This window comes from Macrotis lagotis, chromosome 1 (genome assembly GCF_037893015.1).
Source record: "Macrotis lagotis isolate mMagLag1 chromosome 1, bilby.v1.9.chrom.fasta, whole genome shotgun sequence".
NCBI classification, from domain to species: Eukaryota; Metazoa; Chordata; class Mammalia; order Peramelemorphia; family Peramelidae; genus Macrotis; species Macrotis lagotis.
In genome coordinates, this window is record NC_133658.1 from 186093197 (window position 1) to 186115408 (window position 22212).

General features: G+C 34.4%; 1 long non-coding RNA gene across 1 annotated transcript; it reads left to right on the forward strand.

Annotated features, from left to right (window-relative positions):
• The first annotated feature begins 3126 nt into the window (after positions 1–3126).
• On the forward strand, positions 3127–8305 carry LOC141514899 (uncharacterized). The gene is made up of 3 exons (XR_012476141.1): positions 3127–3274; positions 4967–5110; positions 6718–8305. It is a non-coding gene; the product is annotated as an uncharacterized LOC141514899 (long non-coding RNA).
• Positions 8306–22212: the final 13907 nt, after the last annotated feature.

Consider the following 22212-nt stretch of genomic DNA (forward strand, 5'->3'; position numbering starts at 1 on the left):
GTCATTTATCTGACTTTAGTTTAAGAAAAAAAAACTGATTCTGGAGGCAGAGTAAATTCCCACCCCCTCCCCCCAATACACAAAAATGAATATTTGCAAAAGTAGACCACTACAGCAGAGTGCTATCCAGGAAATTAAGGAAGAAGGAATGACTAGGTTTTTTTTAAACTCAAATGATTCATACTAAAAAAATTATCCTAAATATAGATAAAAAAGTGATCATTATTTTATAGATGAGAAAACAAAACCACAAAGATAAAGTTACTTGCACCCTAAGAAAGTGGCAAGCAACAAAACTGGGATTTGAACCTAGAACTGACAACAAATCTAAGGCATTTTGAAAGATATTACAAACTCTGTTACATAAACAAATAATAATCTATGCACCAAGCTAAGAATTCCACAATCTTCTGCCCATTTTAATGATGACAAATGGAATGGTCCAATGAGAACCAGAAGCAATTCAAAAAAAGGACTTGGCATCCCTCAAACTGAAATGCTTCAACTATTGGGATAATGTTTCTTGCTTCACAAAACCAAAACAAAACAATAAAGCTATGCTGAAAAAACTAAAAAAGTATCCTGGAAGAAATTAAATTTATATCAATATCTTACAAAAGTAGACATTTCAATGATTATACCATTCATAGTGATCAACCATCTCACAAGTACTTTTTATGAGTTAAAGTTAGGCCAAACAACAACAGTCAGCAAAGTTTGGCACCTCTGATACATGGGAGAATGCTGACTCTAAAAAGGAGCATAATTTTTTTATATTTAATCAAAAGATAATTATATATTTTAAATAAACATTTCTTCTGTACCATCACTTTCAAACCAAGCTGCCCCCTTTCTGACCATCATTCAAACTGAAACCTCAGACTTTTTCCCTGGAACCAAAGTTGTTTCTGATAGCTGTTTTTCCCCTTATCTTTTCAGGAAACAGAATTCCTTCACATTTTCTGGCCTCCACTTCTAAACCATACCTGAGATTGAAACACCTCCTCCTCTTTCCAATTTCCCTTCATCTTTCATCTTCCCCCACACTCCAGTTGACAAGAATATTATCTCATTTTATCCTCACAAAAACCTTGTTACAGTTATTATTTTCATTTTAAAAATGAGGTAATTGAGGCAAATAAAGGTTAAGTGACTTTCCCAGAGTCACATAGCTAAGTAAGGAACTATAACTATATTTAAACTCAAATTTTCCTGACTCCAGGCTTAATTAGCTACTTAAGGACAAGTATCTTATTTACTTGTTTTTGAATTTTTAGCAGGTAACACAGTGCCTGACCCACATCAACTAGGTAAGGAATTAGTTATGTACCTAAGTATCTAAGGGAAATATTGTTAATAATTAGCTTTTGAACCAGTTTCATTTACTCGAATGAAAGAAATCAACATTTTCTGTGATTAAAAATGACTCTTGGAAAAATAAACTACATGTGCATAATGAAAGTACAGTAGGAATATTTTAAACATTCCATTAAATATTTATTGGTTGCTAGACAAATAGATAGATCAAGCATTGATTAAGTACTTAGTATTTGCCAGTTAAGCTAAAGATACAAGGAAGACAAGATTTTCCCTAATCACAAGGACCTTACATGGAGGTAAAGAAGGTCCATACCTGGAAATCACTGTAGAGTTAGAAAGCACTGGGATGGTAATGGATGAATTGGAAGTGAGGAATGAGCAATGTGAGTGGTTCTTCTAATGATATGGTGAATACAAGTAGGGAATCACTAGTCACCAGATGGTCTTTGAGCATAGTAGGTTCTTAATAAAGGTTTGCTTATTGACTCTTGAATGAAATATTTCCTACATCCATCATTATTATAATAGTTGGATTATTTCAAAGTCAGATTAATGGCAATACTTCACATCTCTTAGGTACTTTAGAATTCTCAGAGAACTTTAAAATATATTTAACTGGATCCTCTAATGCCTCCATCTTGATGTTAAAGTGAATTTGTTTATTTTTTAATTTAAAGATTTTAAAAGATGAGAGTAATTTCTGGAAGTTTTTGTTGTTGTTGTTGTTGTTGATGATGATGATGATGATGATGATGATTTTAACCAGCAATGGGCATATCTATTGATTCAAAATTCTTTCTAATGACTCCTCTATGGATAGGAAGATACATACATATATATTTATGTATATTATATATATATATATGCATACATACATATATACATTATATGCATACATAGATTGTAAATTGAGCAACAGTTTATTTCGTTTTATGTTTTTGTTTTACTTTGACACCTTCTAGTTTTACTATGAAGAAGAATGAAGGAAAAGAGATAGAAGATGCTGCTAAATCTAAGGACTACCTGCAAACATTAATTGTAGATAGTTTTCATATGCATTCTTTGTCCACTATCTAATTACTTTATAATTCTATTGGAAAATATTAAAAAGTTACATTGAAAATTTTTTATACTAAGCAATGAGTAATAAAGAAGTTATAGATAAATGAAAGAATCAGTTGAAATAAATAATATAGCAGAATAAATAGATCAATAAGTGGATAGATTTTTTTGAAAGTTAGATGATGAAATCCCAAAGGCAACTTAGCTATCTCTTTTATTTATTCAATTCTGTTCTCAAAACAGTGTCTATCTATAACATCTGATATATATACTGACAAATTAACTCAAATGACTGCTATTCCGATTTTGTTTCATAGACTAAATCTTCATGAATTTATTTTTCTCTTTATGAATTGTTAGGCATTTTTAAATCATCTTGATCTCATTGAGGAAGCTCATGATAATATAAAATTTTATGTAATTTATTTTGATTTGATAGGATATTGATAGACAGAAGAGTATTCAGAGAAAGGTCATAATAATAGCAACAATAATAATAATAACTTGGATTTATATTGTACTTAAGGTTTGCAAACATTTTATCTATATTAACTCTTTTCTCACAACAATCCTGTGAGATAGGTATTACAAGTATTCCCACTTAACAAATGAGAAAATTAAAACCCACTGAGGTTAAGTTTTCAGAGTCACTCAGCTAGGGAATATTTGAGGTAGTCAATGAACTCATTCTTTCCTGACTCCCAAGCCAATGTTCCAAATACTTGGGCAGTTAACTGCCTAATATCAGCATGAGAAAGGCAACCCATGGTTCAGAAACCTGAGTTCAAGTCATAGAAAGATTTGTTGAAACAACTAGGGATATTTTTCCTATAGGAAAGAAGACTTGGGTGAGGACAAGAGTTGATTTCAAGTATCTGAAGGTTTATTTTTGGTAAAAAGAGATTATATTTGACTTTTTTGCCCCCAAAAGAAAAGCTAGGAATATGAATCACTCAATCTCCATACTCCATCTAATGAAACTAATTTAATTGTATGAATACATCTTTATTGAATTAATCAATCCATCAAAAGCATTGAACTAGATATGAAAAAGCTGTAGTAATTTTGGAAGGAATGAAAAACATTGAATGGAGTGAAATACCTTTATGTAGAAAGTCTAATGATAATGTATGAAGAAACTCAGTCATATTCTATGGGGTTTTTATAAAGTAACAGATTGTATTAAAATCTAGGATTTAGAAAGAAGACCAACTTAGTGGTAAAAACTTTTCTAGCAATGCTCTGATTGCTTAAGAATAGGTTAAAAAGTCTGTCTTCTTCTCCATACTTGACCAGAGAAAGACCTTGTGAACTGGAATAATTGAACTTTTCATTTTTTACCCTAGTAGTGTCCCTTTTGTTGGTTGTCCTTTGTTCTCAAAGACCATGACATCAGGGAGATGATGCCAAAACAAGCACATGAATTGGATTTGAGTAAGGGGTACTACGCTAAACCACCAGTTTCATTTTCTCCTCCGGAGGCATCTGGATACATTGGCCATATAAACCAGAAGATGGCAGATACAAGGCAGTGTAATGACTAAAGGCAATATCTAAATCATGAATCAATGATATATTCATGACACAAAAGAAAGATGGTGTAGAATTTGACAAGGCTTCAAATCTTGGGCCCAGAATAAAATGATGCCATACCAAACATCTTAAGAATTCCATCATCAGAGGAGAAAGGACTTCTCACAAAAGGACTTTAAGAATTGTGAATCATTCTTTTTGTCATGTAGCCTTTTCTGGGGACCCAATTTTCTGCTGCAAGTGGAGTCTGGGAAAGTGGCAAAGAGGCATATTGAGGCTTAATAAAAAAAGATAATTCCTAACAATTAAAGCCATTTCAAAGTCAAATAGGCTATATTTGAAATAATGGGTTCTCTCTCATTTAAGGTGTTCAAATAAAGGTTAGAGGACTATTGTTAAGTTTGTTGTAGTGGAAAATCTCTTATCAGGTATGAATTAGAATAAATGGTCATTGAAGTTACTTCCAACACTGAATTTCTGTGAATCTATATTGCCATCTTCAAACATAAGCATCAGCAGATTATCACCATGGTTAGGGAATTGTTTTTTCACTTGTACTCTACACCTTTCTTTCATTGAACTGTAATACTAAAAATAGGGTCAACTGCAAAAAAATTTTAAAGGACCTATTAAGTGTATTCCATGTTTCAAGTTCTGTGTTAAGCACTGAGGATTTTTTAAAAAATGCATATGTTCTAAGCTCTGAAAAAAAAAAAAGATAAAATTAAAACAATTTCTGACCTCAAGTGACTCATTCTATTTGGAGAAAATTGTATATATGTCTTCAATAATGATTACATCTATTACTAGTAAATAGTTAATATTTATATAACCCTTTAAAATTTACAAAGGACATTTACAATTTTATTTCATTTTATCCTTACAGCTATTTTTAATACAAATTTTTCCAGCAAGAAAAAATTAATTGACTTGTCCAGGTTATAGTTAATAAGGATTTTAAACCAAATTTGAGCCAAAGTTTTTCCTGACTGGAATCAGGTCCAGCACTCTATCCATTGTATCATGTAATTGTTTGTTTATGCTATATTAGATATAGGCCTCCTCTGGGAGGTGGAAGCTGAACTATTCTTTGAAGAAAGTCCAAGATATTATGAGACAAGAGGAGTTCATAGCAAACATAAGGGACAGATCTTTCACCAACATGGAAGTAAAGGAGGAGTGTCTAGAATGGATGGTAAGTAAGGTATTTTCTCTGGAATATATGGGTATAGGAAGAGGAGTAAGGGGTAAGAAATAATGGGTAAGAAGAGTAATCATTTGTGTTGATGTTTATTTTAGTAATTTCCTTTATCTTGATGTTCTAGCTAGTATATCTTAGAATATTTCTTTAAAGATGGAAACATTGGGAATTTTTGCTTCATCCCCAAAATATACTGGGAAAGACTTCAGAGTTTCTTGATAATAAATAATGTTCATTAACAATTTTAGAGTTTTTAGCATAGATTTTATTCCTTTGAATACTTTTTTAACTTTGAGTCACTTTTTTTGTCATAAGGCTGTTTCTAAATCATATAATTGCAATCAAAACTATATAATTGTAAGTTAGCAATATAACATCATGAAATAAAAGCAGTTATCTTTGATAGAGTAGATAGAGAGCTAGACTTGGAGTTGGAGACCTGAATACAAATCCTACCTTAGAGACTTACTATGTGACCCTGGATAGTTTCAACCTCTCTCAGTCTCAATGTCTTCATCTCTAGAATAGAGATAATAATAGCATGTATCTTCCAAGATTATTGAGAGGGAAAAACAAAAAAATTTGTAAAGTCTTTTGCAAACCTTTGTTCTACATAAAAGATAATTCTTATTAACATTATTTTAAATGTTCTGCATCAAGAATCAGGGAGCCTGAAAAACCTAAAAAAGGGAGGTGCTGCTAGGTGGCGCAGTGAATAGAGCACCAGCCCTGGAGTCAGGAGTACCTGGGTTCAAATCTGGTCTCAGACAGTTAATAATTACCTAGCTGTGTGGCCTTGGGCAAGCCACTTAACCCCATTTGCCTTCCAAAAACCTAAAAAAAAAAAAAAAAAAAAGAATAAGGGAGTCTGAAACCCAGGTTTAAATTGGCTGTTGACCACACCAATAAAAAATAAATGTTGACCAATATCAATGTTATATATGTTTATATATCTAAATATCTAAATATATTTATATTATAATGTAAATATAATCTGATATTTAAATCATTTATTAGCCATTTTCTCAATAAAAGTTATATCAAATTTCATATATTTGTTCTCAGAAATTATTTTAAACACATATACACATATGCAGATAGAGGAAGCTATATCAAACATATTTCTATTGAGAAAATGAATAAATATCTTATTGTAATAAGCAACTATTCATCCTACAATAAAAGACTCCCACTCCATGTAGCAATAATGGACACCATTATTTTAGCTGATGTGAACTAAAATTACCTTCCCTAGTGGGAGGTCAGGGCTTCATTTGTTTTACTCTTTGCTACTTTGAATATATATTTTAAACAACAAAACATCTCCCTTTATTGACTAAAAGGGGTAAGGTTGTCTTTTTTAAACATTACTATAAAATCAGAATTGGTTTTGATTCTCAGGAAATTGAGGGTAGAAGAAAAGAAAAAATATGGAAACAGATCTGGAATCTAGTGACTAAAAGTAAAATTTCTCTCTATTAAAATTTCCCTGCATTCTACTATAATTGCATTGATTTTTTATCTGTGAAAATATATTGTTTCAATATTCTATTCTAATCCTGTCAATCCCAGACACAACTTTTTTTTGACCCTTTTTAAAGGCAGGCCAAGAGAACAGGAATGCAGGAGAGAAAGAACACTAAATTCATGAAGCAAAATAATGTCTGAAGGTAATGAATTTCTCTTGCTAATACCAGCACACTGAATCAGAAGAGTCAGTTCAAGGTTTTGCTTGGCATCTCTGACTGGTTTGCTATAAGAAATAAAAGTCTGGCCTGGAGACAACTGCAGCAAGACCCCCAGAAATTACATCACCCAGCAATGGTGTTCCCAGAAAAGGGAAACATGGCATGAAAATATAATTGACCTGTCTTAATAATGTATGCACAAATTAGAACCAAGAAATTTGTTCTGGCTATACTTAGGACATCAACCATGGCTACCATGATCTGTGAGCACTTGATCGACTTTGTAAAGGAATAAAATTTCTACTTCATACTAGAATGTTGGGGGGTGGGGAAAATAAATATAAGTGAAGCTAGGAGTTTGGTGCCCTCAGATTGAAAGAATACGTTTACTATATGCTGGTAAAATTACACATCAGAATCTAGGTTCCACATCTTTATGCCAAATTTGGAAGACTCAACATAGTATATGCTGTGGACCTGTGCTTTCTATTGACTTCTTGTTGAGTGTTAATACTGCTTTTCTTCAGTCACAGTTCCCCTGTTAGGAGAACATCTTCTGTTAGCATAGGTTATATCCCTTCTGTGACTTAATAAATAAAATTTAGGGAGGTGTATCTGGAGGCACTTGATGTTGGAATTACGCAGTACCAGAGGAGATACTGAGTTTTTCAATGGATCTATTCTACATTGACTTGGAATTAAATGTTAATAAATGTTTGGAAAGTGACTTAAACTTAGGCCATGGTCTAACCATCAAGTCAGTTATTAGCTCCTCAATTTGTAGATGACTTTACTCTTTTAGGATCCTATAGTACTATTTCTTTTTATCTTATTTTTAATTTATGGGATAAAACAAACATTTCATAATACAATAAAAAGATGATTGCATGTGAAACTGCAAATCTATTATATACAAGCTATTATTCCTTTCAAATATACAGCAAAATTATCATACAAATTACTTTTTTCCCTGCTCCCCCATCCTTGGCTCTAGAGATGGCTACCATTAGACATATCTATTATATACCTTCATTATATATTAGACGTATTAGTATATTGACATATATTAAACATATCTATGTATATTTGTCAGTCTGTGTGTATTTATATGTATATATACATATATATGTCTAATGGTGTCTTATGGAATAATTTAAATCCAATAGAATAATTTTATATATTATAATTTTATGTGTGTGTATATGTATATATATTCAGGGTATTCAAGATAAATGGGAAATAATAAACTTACTAAAATTAAAAAAGGTTAGGAAAGTTTTCTGTAGAAGTAAGATCTTAGTTGCAATTTGAAGGAAATGAGGGAAGGCAGAAGATAGAGGTGAAGAGAGCACCATATGAGAGGGGAGAGTATGGTAGAAATCTGTGTTCAGTTCCTGTGTTCAATTCCCAGCTTTGTCACTAATATATAGATATAAAAATATATCTATATATCTATATCTATCTATCTATATATGTATATAGTTTGTTGAATAAATTACTTCTTGTAGCACTCAGAGTTTTTAATTTCTAAAATAATATCCCTTCTAACTAATATTCTGTTTCTATGAACTAGATTTATATAGGTGATTATAAATATATATTTATGAAAAAATAATCTATGCATAGTTTTCACTTATTATCAGTTTTTTTCCTCTGGATGTAGATGGGGTCTTTGTTAATATGTCCCTTGTAATTAATTTGAGTATTTAAAATAGTCAAAATTTAGAATGTTGTTTCTATATCAGCCCAAGAAGTATGCATAATAAATCATTATTGAAGCCAGTTAACAATATGAATATAAAACCCTCAAAATTGGGGAAATTGCATCCCCCAGGGCATCATAATAGGTTCTGGGAAACAATTTTGAATGACTCTCTAACCCAAGGGTCAGACATTAGATTTCATCACCTTTTTCACACAAATCCAAAACTATCTTAGACTATTAATTGAATTGAAAGCAAACATACTGAAACATAAAAATCAGTAGCAAATCCTTAAAGAATATGGCTTAAGCTTTTTAATAAAGTGTTCTTAGAAACAATTAGCTAATTAATCACTTCAAAGATTGCAGGAAGAAACAATGAGTAATTATCCTCATTATACAAATTTGGATACGAGGAACAGAGTTTGTTCAGGACTACAGAGGAAGTCTGTGTTAGCTCTAGGATTAGAACTCCCATCTTCTAGCCTTTGAGCCTCATGGCTAAGTGATTTCAAAATAGGTTTATATCTGCTATTTTGGCTTTCCTCCCACATTAAAGGATAACTGAATGACATTATGCAGGTCCCACATTCATTTTCACTGTTTGAGTTTTCCATTTGGGGAGTGTCTAGCCCTTTCAGAGGAAAGTCTGACTACTTTTGGGAACTGATAAATCTTTATTTTGACAAGTCATATCTAAGGACAAATGCTGATTCCCCAAAGACCAATTTAATAAAACCTAAATTTATCCTTGCAAAGATGAGGAAACTGAGCACTTTTAATAATTTTATTGCTATGTGTGTCTCTTCCCAAATGTGATCCATTCAGAGAACAAATCAATTAAATCTCATTTTTGATTTTTTTCCAAAGGAAACCATCATATTCCACATTATGAAATCATTTGTGACACCTTATCTATTGAGAAATATGCTAACTATGCTTATTACTAGTATGAGGGATGAAGGAGGGAGGGAGAGGGAGAGGGAGAGGAGAGAGAGAGAGAGAGAGAGAGAGAGAGAGAGAGAGAGAGAGAGAGAGAGAGAGAGAAGAAGAAGAAGAAGAAGAAGAAGAAGAAGAAGAAGGAGGAGGAGGAGGAGGAGGAGGAGGAGGAGGAAAAAAGTGAAGAGAGGAGAAAAGAGAGAGGTAGAGGAGAGAGAGAGAAAAGAGAAAAATAGAAGAGAAAGAATGAGAGAGGAGAGAAAGAAAAGAGAGACAAGAGAGGACCATTACTGAAAGAATAATTGTAAGTGATTAATAGTGTATCAGTCCATCAGTAAACATTTAATATATGCTAGGCACTATGCTAACTAAATGCTGGGGATACAAAAGAAACAAATGACATTTCTTGCCCCCAAGGAGCTAACAATCTAATAGGAGGAAATGACAAATATTTCCATGTAAGTTATTTTCAGGATAAATTGGAAATAATTAACAGAAGAAAGTCATTAGAATTAAAAGTGGTCAGGAAAGATTCCTATAGAAGATAAGATCTTAATTGGAAGAAAGATAGGTAAATCAGAAGGCACAGACATAGAGGACAAGCACTGTATGAGAGGAGAGTATGGTGCAAAACTATTGAACTGTGGATCAAGAGACCTAAGTTCTAGTCCCAGCTTTGTCACTAACATATATGTTGCTGGACAAGTCACTTCTGTAGTACTTAGGGTTGGGTTGTTTGTGTAGTATTTTTTTATTTCCAAAATGTAGGATTTTTATTACATGTTTCTTATCTATATTATCAGTTCGAATTGCAATATTCTGTTTCTATGAACTAGATTTGTAACCTTTGGCAAATCATAACTTTTTAGGGACTAAGTTTCATCATCCTTAAGTAGGGTTTTAGACTTCTTTGATATCTCAAATTCTTTCTAGCTCTGGTATTCTATGATTATATCATTTTTGCACTATTTAGAAATCACTAATATATCTCAAAGGCTTAAAAAAATTTCAAAAGTATGCGAATGTTAAACCTGGTGTCTCACATCAAAATCATTAATTTTGTAAATATACCCCTGTAAAGTTTTAGTAAACTAACTTTTTTTGGCACTATTCCTTTCTGACAAATATTCCTAATGTTCCAAAAAATTCTCACTGAGAAAAGTGCCTCTACATCAATGAATTATGAGCAATATCTTTGGGAAGGCAGAATATATATATATATATATATACACATATATAATTTGTTAATGGTGAAAGAGGGGAAAAATGTATTTTCCATCTGCTAGTTTTAGAACAAGTCCTCCCATGTGGATGGAAGTAGGGGCATGCACTCCACTTGGGGTTTTATTTCATAACATGAAATAGAGTGCAACGGCCATCTCAGTAATCATGGACAGGCAATCAAACACCATTGTCTTGAAATTGCAAAGAGTGTTTGCAGAGAAGAATATGCTGGTGAGTCAGCTTCTGATAAAGCCAGATGCCAACTTTGCAAAGCTTCCAGCCTTCTCAAATACTGTGGCTTTACAGCCTTACATTTTTGCCATTATAACACTGATGTAGATAGAACAAAGTACAAAGCATAACTTGTACTCTTTATCTGAGGATTATGCCAACTAGGTCACAGGATTTGCAATTGAACTCATGAATTCTTACAGAAAAAAAAGTAAAACAAGATTTAATTTCTTTATATCATCTTCCAAATACTTGATTGTAGCGAAAGGGATTGTAGAATCTTCAAATCTTAATCACTCAACAGTAATAAATTGTATATTTCAGGAGGTTATCATACTATTAGATATATTACTGGACAATATGGTTTCTGGGGTCCCTTCCAGCCTTAAATCTAAGAATCTTCAGGATTTGAGTCTATAGAAAGTCTAAATTGAGCATATAGATATGTTGCTAGTGTTCTAGTGGCTGAGATTGTTACTGAGACTCCCTAATTACCTATTTTATGGCCAAGGAAATGAGTTTTTACTTGTCATTGAAGTAACTAGCTGGAATTTTAGTCATGGGAAAAATCAAATTACCTCAACAACTCTTCCTTTATGAATTCAGAATAAGTAGGTTACATTAGATCCCATTGTTTCCAGATGCCCAAGAGTTTCCCTCTTTTTCCCAATCGAAAGCTTCTTTAGGCTAGATCAGTGATCCTTTTCAACTAAATTTGACCCTGCACAATGCCTAAAACTGGTATGTTGGAAAACATTTTAGGCAATTAGAGATTTAGACCTGGATGGTTTGAACTGGGAATTCAACTGGCTGTTAAATAATCATCTAATTGTCTCTGTGGAGAGGACATTGAGAAGTCAAACAGAAACAAATGTCCCCCATTTAGAATTGAGATGAATTATATGTCCATAAACTCTGAAGTTCATATCAAGTTACTCATTAAGATACTTAAAGAATCAAGGAAGCTGGATGAGCATTGCAGAAACTTAGGAGAATTCATAAAATTAAGGCTCATCTGTTTGAAAAACAGCTTCAAGCAGACATTGAATACCTGTTATTATGCTTGCAGTAGGATAATTCTGATTTGAGTGGAATGCTTTTGTATACAGTGTTAGCTGATATAATGTCTTTTCTTAAATTTTCACAAATTAGGTTTACTAAACAAGCTTGATTTATATCTATCCTCTGTCATTATCACAGTGTCCTAACAGAATGAGATGATTTTTTTAAAGAAATATGCGGAATAGGGGAAAGGGGAAGGAGAGGAGTGAGCAAAATCACCAACAAACAAGGAGAACACTGGAATTTGATATAGTAAATGATTAAGAGATATTTCTTTTGTAAAGTTCCAGATTTAATAATATGATTGTTAGAGGTTGAAACAGAATACTTCAAAGGATATCTGAATGAACCTGTCTTTTTTGTTCAAAACTTGAACTAAAGAGGGCTATTGTTATTTTGTATGTTTGGTTGGTTGTGTTTTGTTTTATTTTGTTTTATGCTACATTCCTAAAATGAAAGAGAAGCCTCAATTACCTTCTTGTTTGGGCCATGCTCTGATACTTTTTAGTATTTATCAGTATTTGTCAGAAATTTGGCTCAGAAATAGAAATCTGGCTGCTTTCTCCTGAACCTTTAACACTGACTCCTACTTTCAAGCTGACTCCTACCTAATCCAATTTAGAGCACATCAATAGCTCAGGTTTTCAGATATATACAACAGGATCTATCCTTTCTCATGGGACTGAGGGAGTCTTACAATGGAAGTAAAAGTCAACTTTTACTTGAGAGTGATACTAAAGTTCATACTAGTCTTTTAAAGTGAATACCGAGACTATGGTTCCATGATAATCAATATACTTTTAAAAAAGGAACTGGCAGCTATTTGCTATTGAAATCTATGCATAAGTTTTAACAAAAAAGTCAGTTGTAACGTTTTATCAAAATATCTACCTCAGGACATTTTGAGTAGATTTCCAATGAAAGTATCCTAATTTGCTGGCCAGACTAAGTTCCACTTTTGTTTTCCAATTTTCTCTAGGCTCCCTAAAGATAAGCAATATTGAAGGGGATTTAAAATTGAATACTCTAGTACTATATCTAAATGGTTAAATCCTTGAAAGTACCATAGGAAGAAATCAATCCATAATGGATCTTTTGACTAATTACAGCTTCTATTTTACCCACCAATAAGAACAGACCATAAACCAAGGTTAAGAGATATAATAATAATAATAATGATAATTATAGCAAGCATTTATAGGCTCTCTAACATTTGCAAATTTACTTACATTATCTCCTTTGTTTAGATATGTATCTCTGTCTTTCTGTCTCTGACTTTCTCTTTGTCACATATATGTGAAAATATACATATATATGCAAATTGTGGGGAATTATACATGGAGTGGACATAAGTTCCTTTGCTGGTAGAATTATGGGATCTGCTTATTCATATTGTATCTGCTACCATCCCTACAAACTCCCAGCCATAGGGAAAGCAGGAGTGGAGAGAAAACAGCAGAGAGGAGAAGAAATTCCTATAGGAGGAATATACAGAGAAAAAGAAGGTAATAATATGACTTCAGGGGCAGAATCAACTTAAAGCAGAGATCTAGTAGTAAGAAACCTTAAAACAAGCTTCCAGATGAGAGAAAAGGACTTTCTGGACAATCCAATAAGAGAGAAATTGTCATTAATAGAGAAGTGCTAGACTAACTGTTAGGTGCTGGTATCAGAAGGATAAAAAGGAAAAGTGACTATCCACAATATGTGCATGTGTGTCCAATATGTGGACACACTTGCCTGGAGAGAAGAGGTAGTTATTTTCAGGAACTCCTGGTCATACCCTCATATCATCTATACTTGAGTCTTTCCCTCTACTAAGCTGCCAGTTTCAAGAAGACAGGGACTGAGTTTTACTTAAACTTGAATTCTTTTTAATTGGAAGCCAATTGATCATTTGAGTCTTTCTTTGCTTCCTACCATTTGAATTCAGTTGTTAATCTGCTTTGCTTTTCCAGTCACTTTGACTTTACATATCTAGTAACAAGTTAGATGATAAATTCTTAGAGGCAATAGAATGCTTCCCTTTTTTTCATTGTGATCATCAGCACTTAATATTCTGCCTTGCAAATGATAGGTATTTTATATTTTTAATTGATTTTTTATTTTAAATCATTTTTTCAACTGTCAAAAAAGAAAATTACCTAAAAAAATCAGATGCTGAACAAAAGTTTGTTGCTAAATGACCATATTTGTGATTTAACAAAGATCTTACATGGAATTTGTTAAAAATAAAAACACGACAATGTAGACAGACAAATTTAGTTTAATCATCAGTCTATCTCCAAATATAACCTAGCAGGTCATGTAATCAGCTATTTTTACCAAATTAAATCTATCTAAAATAATATGTATTTTGAAAGAAAAGGCATATATTATTTCATTATTGCTAAATTCAATTTATTAACAACTAACTTCACAATTAATTGAAATATTTATTTTCATTTAGAAAGTCATAAAGGAACCTAGGAATAAAACATAGAAAACCAGCATTTTCAAAATACTAATAATTTATTGATCAGTCATACAAATGTATATATGAAGCATGGCTAGGACTTTAAAAAGACAGAAAATCAGTCTCAATCCATTACAGTCACTCAATGTGCATAAGAGGGAATAGATCAAGGACAGGACAAAATTCATTTGGAAAAGGAAATAAATTAGGATATGAAGGAGAAAGGAGATGTGAGTAATAGGGTGATGGAGCTGAGTTGGTGGTGGGGGATAAAGTGGTTATGAAAAGAGGTCTACAAAGCTTCAGCCATTCTCTTCCCTAGAAGTACAATTAGGTATGCTGGGCTGTGAATGAATAGTTGGCTTCAGGTGAAAATATATTATATATGATGGAATAGGTCCTTGATGCATTGCCAATTACCTGGCAACATTAAATTGCCTGGCTTGTTTCACGGCAGTAGTCTGACTCTTAGGGGGTGGAGAACATTAGACTAGTAAAGGAAAGTCCTGCTTTTTCTCACAAAGGGAAGGGCCCTTAAAGCAACACTTGGCAAAAAGGTGAGACAGAGGAAAACATGTCTGCCAAAGTCGCTTTTTCCTGATTGCCCCTACTACTTTGACTTCATTTCTCAGGTAGCAAAGGAAATAAAGGTGGCAGATGCCAAACAGTACATACTTTTAAGAAGTCAGATACAGTAAGAAAGAGTTTTATTGGAAGACTATCAATCATATCTCTTTATTGAGGGGAGGTTATACACATCTATAGGATAACAAAAACCAAGATGCATTATAATAACCATCTGACCTTTGGATGTGCTCTGGTGAGTTCATCTGAATCATCAAAGAAAAATGACATTTCTTTCTAGCCTACTATGTTTAATTCAAATGAGGTATCTACATATGGCTTATAGTTTAACAATTAATTTGAATATTACCCCTTTCCATTCTTCATTCACCAACCATGCTGCATAAGAGACAATTTCCTTTTTTATCATGGTCTAGGCTGCAATTGCTATGTCAGCATTGGACAAACACTTCAAATTCTGTCTTCCATTTCTTTATTAAGGCATTTATATGCTGCTCATGAAAAGCCATAACAAAGAATGAAATATATCCCCTTTCCCTGATGATTAATGTGAACTTAACACAATCTGAGGTCTGCTTCCATCTCTGCCACCTGGGACCTCTGGAGCTTGACAGGGAAAACATGCTACAGCTGTGCCACTGCTGTCAAAGTAGACCACTCTCCAGCAATTGTTTACATATTTTTGTGGCTCAAGATCTTTAATGTTTCTCATGTTTTCTATTGCCTTTGTCATAAGAACCCAGAGAAATTGTTACCATTTTATTTAGTAAGAACAGTTACCTCAAGTAGTAGAAATACTGAGCCTTAACAAGGATTTCAAACTGCTATGGACTTCCACTGCCTTTCTATAGCTTCCCTTCAGTCAATCAACAAACTTTTATGGATCAGAAACTATGCTAATTACTGAAGATATACACATAGGCAATCCTTATTCTCCAAGAACTAAGATAACAGGAGTTTACCCCTTTCCTATACATCCCAAATCAGGTTAAATTGAACAGGGGGGCATCATGTAAAAATGAAATGTCACAAAAAACCTACATAACATGGGGCTTTAAAGTCCCTTCTATTTCCTTTTAATGATGTGAAAGGATGTTCATTTTCAAGCTGGAAGGTCCTTTTGATATCAAATAGCCCAAACTCCTACTTTTAAAAATGAGGAAATTGGAGGATACTTTTGACCAAGATGGCCAAGAGAAACCAGGCACTGTTTTAAGTTCCCCTGGCTTTCCCTCAGAATTAACATGAATCAAGTCTCTTAACAGATTCTGGAACTACAGAACCCAGAGAAGAAGAAAGGGGAACATCTCCCAGCAAGGTCTGTCATGGAGAAAACATGAGCAGGCCCAGGGCAGAGAGCAGAGACCCAGCTCAGGGGCGGCAGGGTGAGCTCAGCCCTGGGACTTACCTGAGAACCACGGCAGAAGCCTTTGCAGCATTCTGAGTGGGCAGACTGGGAGAACTCCAGTGAGACTGCCACCTCACCTGGTGTGAAAGGCCCAGGCCACAAGTCCCTGTGCTTCCAGGGGAGCGCCCCCCAACCCAGGTGTGAATCTCCAGCTTTCCTGAGGGGGGGAACCTGGCTTTCTTCAGTACAAAGACAGAAATGGGCCCAGATGTTCCCACCTTGCCCCAAGGCCTGGGTGTGGTGGGTGTCAGATCTTCCCCAACTCTGATTATCCAGAAAGAGCCCAGATTGTGTAAGGACAGCCTAGATCCAGCCCCAGGTCTAGGGAGTGGGCCACTGAAACCTACAACACAGACAATCCAGAGAAAGCTCCTGGCATTCTTTACTGATTGATCCACTGAGTAATCCCCTAGAGTTCCTAACTCCAGGAAATAAGGCCTCTAGGGATCTCAACATCAAATGTCTGTAAACCAGCCCCTCCTCCCAACACAAGACCTTAGGGAAAGGGGCCCAAAATAGAAAGGTCAGCATAAAACAGGGTCTATTGAATGCTACCTTGGAGATAAGGATATAAGCTCAGAAAAGGAGGACAGAAAGAGACCTTTCTGTGAAACTTCAGAGGAGAATATAAATTAGTCTCTAGCCTAGAGAGACTTCTTGAGTGCAGGGAGGTGGCACAGTGCATAGAGCACCAGCCCTGGAGTCAGGAGGACCTGGGTTCAAATTTGGTCTCAGACACTTAATAATTACCTAGCTATGTGCCTTGGGCAAGCCACTTAACTCCATTTGCCTTGCAAAAACCTAAAAAAAAAAAAAAAAGAATTAGCAACTTTAGCAAAGCTGCAGGATGAAAATGAACCCACAATATCCTCAGCATTTCTATATATTACTAACAAGATAGAGCAGCAAGAGATAGAAAGCAAAATACCATTTAAAATAAACTTCAAATAACATAAAATATTTGGGAGTCTACCTGCCAAAGCAGACTCAGAAATTTTATGAAAACAGCTATAAAATACTTTTCACACAAAATAAGATCTAAATAATTAGGTAAATATCAATTACTCATGAGTAGGCTGGGCCTAATTCTGCCTAAACTACTTATTTAGTGCCATACCAATCAAACTTCCAAAAAAATTATTGTAGTGAGCTAGAAAAAATTGTAACAATTCATCTGGGGAATCAGAAGGTCAAGAATATCAAGGAAATTAATGAAAAAAATGCAAAGGAAGGCAGTCTAATCATACCAGGCATAAAATTAAATCATAAAGCTTCAGTCATCAAAATTGTCCAGTTTTGGTTAGAGTGGTGGATCAAAGGGAATAGATTAGGTACAAAAAAGAGAACGATAAATGATTCTACTGTTTAATAAACTCAAAGATTCCAGCTTCTGGGATAAGAACTCACTCTTCAATAAAAGCTTCTGGGAAAACTGGAAGATAGTATGAAACCAAGCATAGACCAGCAACTCAACACTAAACCAAGATAAGGTCAAAATGGGTGCAGGATTTGGACATAAAAGATAATATTATAGGACAATTAGGAGAACAAAAAAGAGTATCTATCAGATCTATGGAAAGAGGAGCAGTATATGACCAAAGAAGAGATAAAGAACAGTATAAAAAAATCTAGATAATTTTGATTACATTTAATTGAAAAGTTTTTGTACAAAACTTTTTTCTTACACAATTCTTTTTTTTTTTGGACACAAAACTACTGCAACCAAGATTGAAAGGAATGTAGTAAATTGGGAGACCATTTTTAACAGCTAGTGTTTCTGACAAAGCACTCATTTCTAAAATATATAGAAAATTGAGTCAAATTTACCAAAAAAAAAAAATAGTCATTTCCCAATTTGACCCCAATGGTCAAAGGATATCAAAGGATATTATTGAAAGGCAATTCTCAGACAAAATCAAAGCATATAGTCATATGAAAAATTGCACTAATCATTATTGATCAGAGAAATGCAAATTAAAGCATTTCTGAGGTACTTCCTCATACCTCTGAGATTGGTCAATATCACTAGGAAAGGATAATGATCTCTGTTGGAGGGGATGTAGGAAAACTGGGATGCTAATGCATTGCTGGTGGAATTGTGAACTGATCCAACCTTTCTGGAGAGCACTTTGAAATTATGCCCAAAGGGCAATAAAAATGTGTATACCCTTTGATCCAGCAGTACAACTACTGGGTCTGTAGCCTGAAGAGATCTTGAAAAAGGATTAAAATCCCACATGCACAAAAATATTCATAGCAGTTCCTTTTGAAGTGGCAAAGAATTGGAAATTGAGGGGACACCCATTAATTGGGAAGTGGCTGAACAAATTGTGGTGAATGTATGTGATGGAAGTTATTGTTTTATAATAAATCATGAGAGATGGGGTTTTAGAAAAGCCTGGAAAGACTTGAAAGGATTGATGCTGAGTAAGATGAGCAGAACCAGAAGAATGTTATATATACTGACAACATGGGTGATGATCAACCATGGTGGACTTGTTTATTTCAGCAGTACAATAATCAAAGACAATTTTATGGGACTTGTGATGGAACTACCATCCTTATCCAGAGAAGGAACTGTAGAGTTTAAATGAAAACCAAAGCTTATTATCTTCAATTTTTAAAAGTTGTCTTATTGTTATATACTTTTGTTGTCTCTAATGTTTTCTTTCTTCTTTTTGGATCTGATTCTTCTATCACAATGTTCAATTTCAATCTATGTTTAATGGTACAAATGTAGAGCCTGTATCAGATTGCTTTCTGGTTGGGGAGGGGAGAGGAGAGAGGGAGGGAGAAAAATTGTAAACTTCAAAACCCTGCAAAATATGATTGATAAAAACTATCCTTGTATGTAGCTGGAAAAAATATTTATATACCAAAAAAAGAGTAAACAGGCACAGAATGGTAAAATGCATTGCCCAACAAGCACTATGTGTAAGAGTCAGGATTCAAATACAAGTGCTATGACTTCAAGTTCATTTTTCTTTGTACTAAAATAAGATAATCTATAAAACTAAGTGCTGTCTACTCTTGTCAGTCAACACCTGGTATAACTGGATTCTTTGGTGGGTGCTACATTTTCGAGGGGATATTTCTAAACTGCAAAGTATCAAAAGTTGGTCAACCAGGTTTGATGAAGTACTTTGAGATCATGATACATGAGGCTTAGTCAAAGAAACTCAGTATGTTTAGGTTAAGGAAAAATAATTTTGGAGCATATTTGATGTCTTCTCGTGCTCTGTGAAAGGGGGATATGGTTAAATTTATTCTATTTTGTCCCAGGGGGTAATACCAGGAACAGTAATTGGAAGAGGCAAAAAAAAAAAGATAAATTCAGAGCTCTCTGAAAGTGGAAAGGATTTTTGAAAGATGATAGGTTCTCTCTCTCTCTCTCTCTCTCTCTCTCTGTGTGTGTGTGTGTGTGTGTGTGTGTGTGTGTCTTTAAGCAATAGCTGCATTACCACATTTCAGTTATAGTGCAAAAGGGAGGTTGTATGATGTGTTCAGGAGGACCAGCAGCTTGGGTATGAGGGCCTGCCTTACCATTTTCAAGACTGTTCATCCATCTTTGGTGTCCACGTCTCACCTATTACCCATGGCTCCAAGAAGAAGCAGCATGTACAGTGATCACACCCTAGTAAAGCTGTCTTTGCTTACAAGCTAAAACAGGTTGAGGGTAACTGAACCTATCAGTGAGTTAGGAGGGCTTCTAACTGAAGCATGTGAAGATTTCCATAGTGGAATGAGCAGATGAGAACAATTTGTTCCAACTGCCATGAAGGAATCTGAAGCAGGTGTTATAGAGTGCTTAGAGCTTGGTCAGGCATCAAAGACACCAAGATCATACATAGAAAACTGGACCATTGTCAGTTATCTTAACTTTTGTCTTGCCACTGAAATTTTATGACTTCAAGAGCAAATGAGGTTGATGATTTTGTATAACTCTGCCAAGTTTAAATACAATGAACAGGCAATAGATCAACCCATAATGTTATTGTCCTCTTCTAAAACAAATGATAGAAAAAGGCAAGTACCTTTAAAGGCTTGCGGCACTTAGGGCTCAGCACATAGAGAACTTTGAACTTACATTTCAACCTTGTAGGGAATTGCTGCTGTTTCCATTGCTTTAGGCCCAACTACTACTGTAATGACAGTGAGGACCACCTTTCTGAGCATAGTGGTTTTGATGAAATGAGTAGGGGCCCAAACATGTTTTTAGAATTGGAGGGTGGGTACTCTCTGGCAGAACTATAGCCCTCTGAGCAGAAATCTGAATGCCAGCATTCAGGACTGATCCCATGACTCAATTCGAGAACCATTGAACCAGAAATAGGAAGAAGGTGAGCATTGAAAATTGCCTCTTGGGGGTGGCTAGGTGGCACAATGGATAGTGCATTGGCCCTGGAGTCAGGAGTACCTGAGTTCAAATGTGGCTTCAGACACTAAATAGTAACCTAGCTGTGTGGCCTTGGGCAAGCCACTTAACCACATTTGCCTTGCAAAATAAAAAAAAAGAAAGAAAAAGAAAATTTTCTCTTGACTGTTGCCCTTTTTGGTAGACTGCATTTGGCATCTTGATGAATTTATTCAATGGACTGAATTGGGGAACTTTAACCTAAGTTACTGAAAGCAAGAGCAACAGAGTTTTAGTTTCTCTATGATGGCTGATGATTAAATAAAACAAATAATGAACACGGGGAAAGAATATTATTGTCTGGTGGTTTTTGAGCTAAATTCCCATCCTGAATTTCTCATATTCTGTTCTAATCTTTCCTCTCCTTTTTTAAGAGGAGACATCCAGGATACTCTTTGAAAGCATTTAATAGCATATTACAATGCTTAACAATCATAAAAATTACTTAAAAGGCTAAGCTGGTCTTTCTCATCTCTAGTTTCTATATTCCTTTCATTGACCACATCTCCAACCTGAGTGCTAGAAATTTTCCATTGTGCTACCTTTCATAGCCTGTCATGTATCTGAACACTGTGCTAGATTAAACTTTTTATTTTTTAGGTTTTTTGCAAGGCAAATGAGGTTTAGTGTCTTGCCCAAGGCCACACAGCTAGGTAATGATTAAGTGTCTGAGGCTAGATTTGAACTCAGGTACTTCTGACTCCAGGGCCAATGCTCTATCCACTGCATCACCTAGACACCCCTTAAACTTTTTTTTAAGGTGCTATCCACACAAAAGTTGATTGAAAAAAGCATCCCATTTTTCTTCTAGGTTGATATACATGCACTTTGGTGTAGCATTGGGCATCATCAACAATCTGAACTTTGTCTCCACAATTTTCTACCCTTTAATCTTCTTTAGGATCCTCTGTTGGAACCTTTTTTTTTTTTGCAATCTTCTTATCAGGTTAAATAGACCTTGTTATTTCCAAGATCACACCATTAGCATTCCAATTTAAGCAGTTTTCTTTGTCCAGTTCCCCATCTGAAGTATCTTTGCTTTGTCTCCTACTCATCTAAGAATTATCCTTCCTTCAATACCTGCCTTCAGTCCCAGCCTCTCTATGATGTCTATCCTAATTGCCATAAACCATAGTGACCTTTATTCTCCAAACTATTATAGCAGAGCTTAAAGTTCCCACTTGTCATGAAACCCTAATATCTTTCTATTGAATTATATGAATAATCTCTTTATGCATCCATCCTGTATCCCTAATTATCTTGTAAACTCCTATACGACAGGGTCTATGTATTATATCTCATTGTGACCCTCAGCCTTTTATGAGTATACCTATTTTTCATGTGCCAAATACACCAAGACAACCTTTCTGTTGTCTCTTTCCACTCAG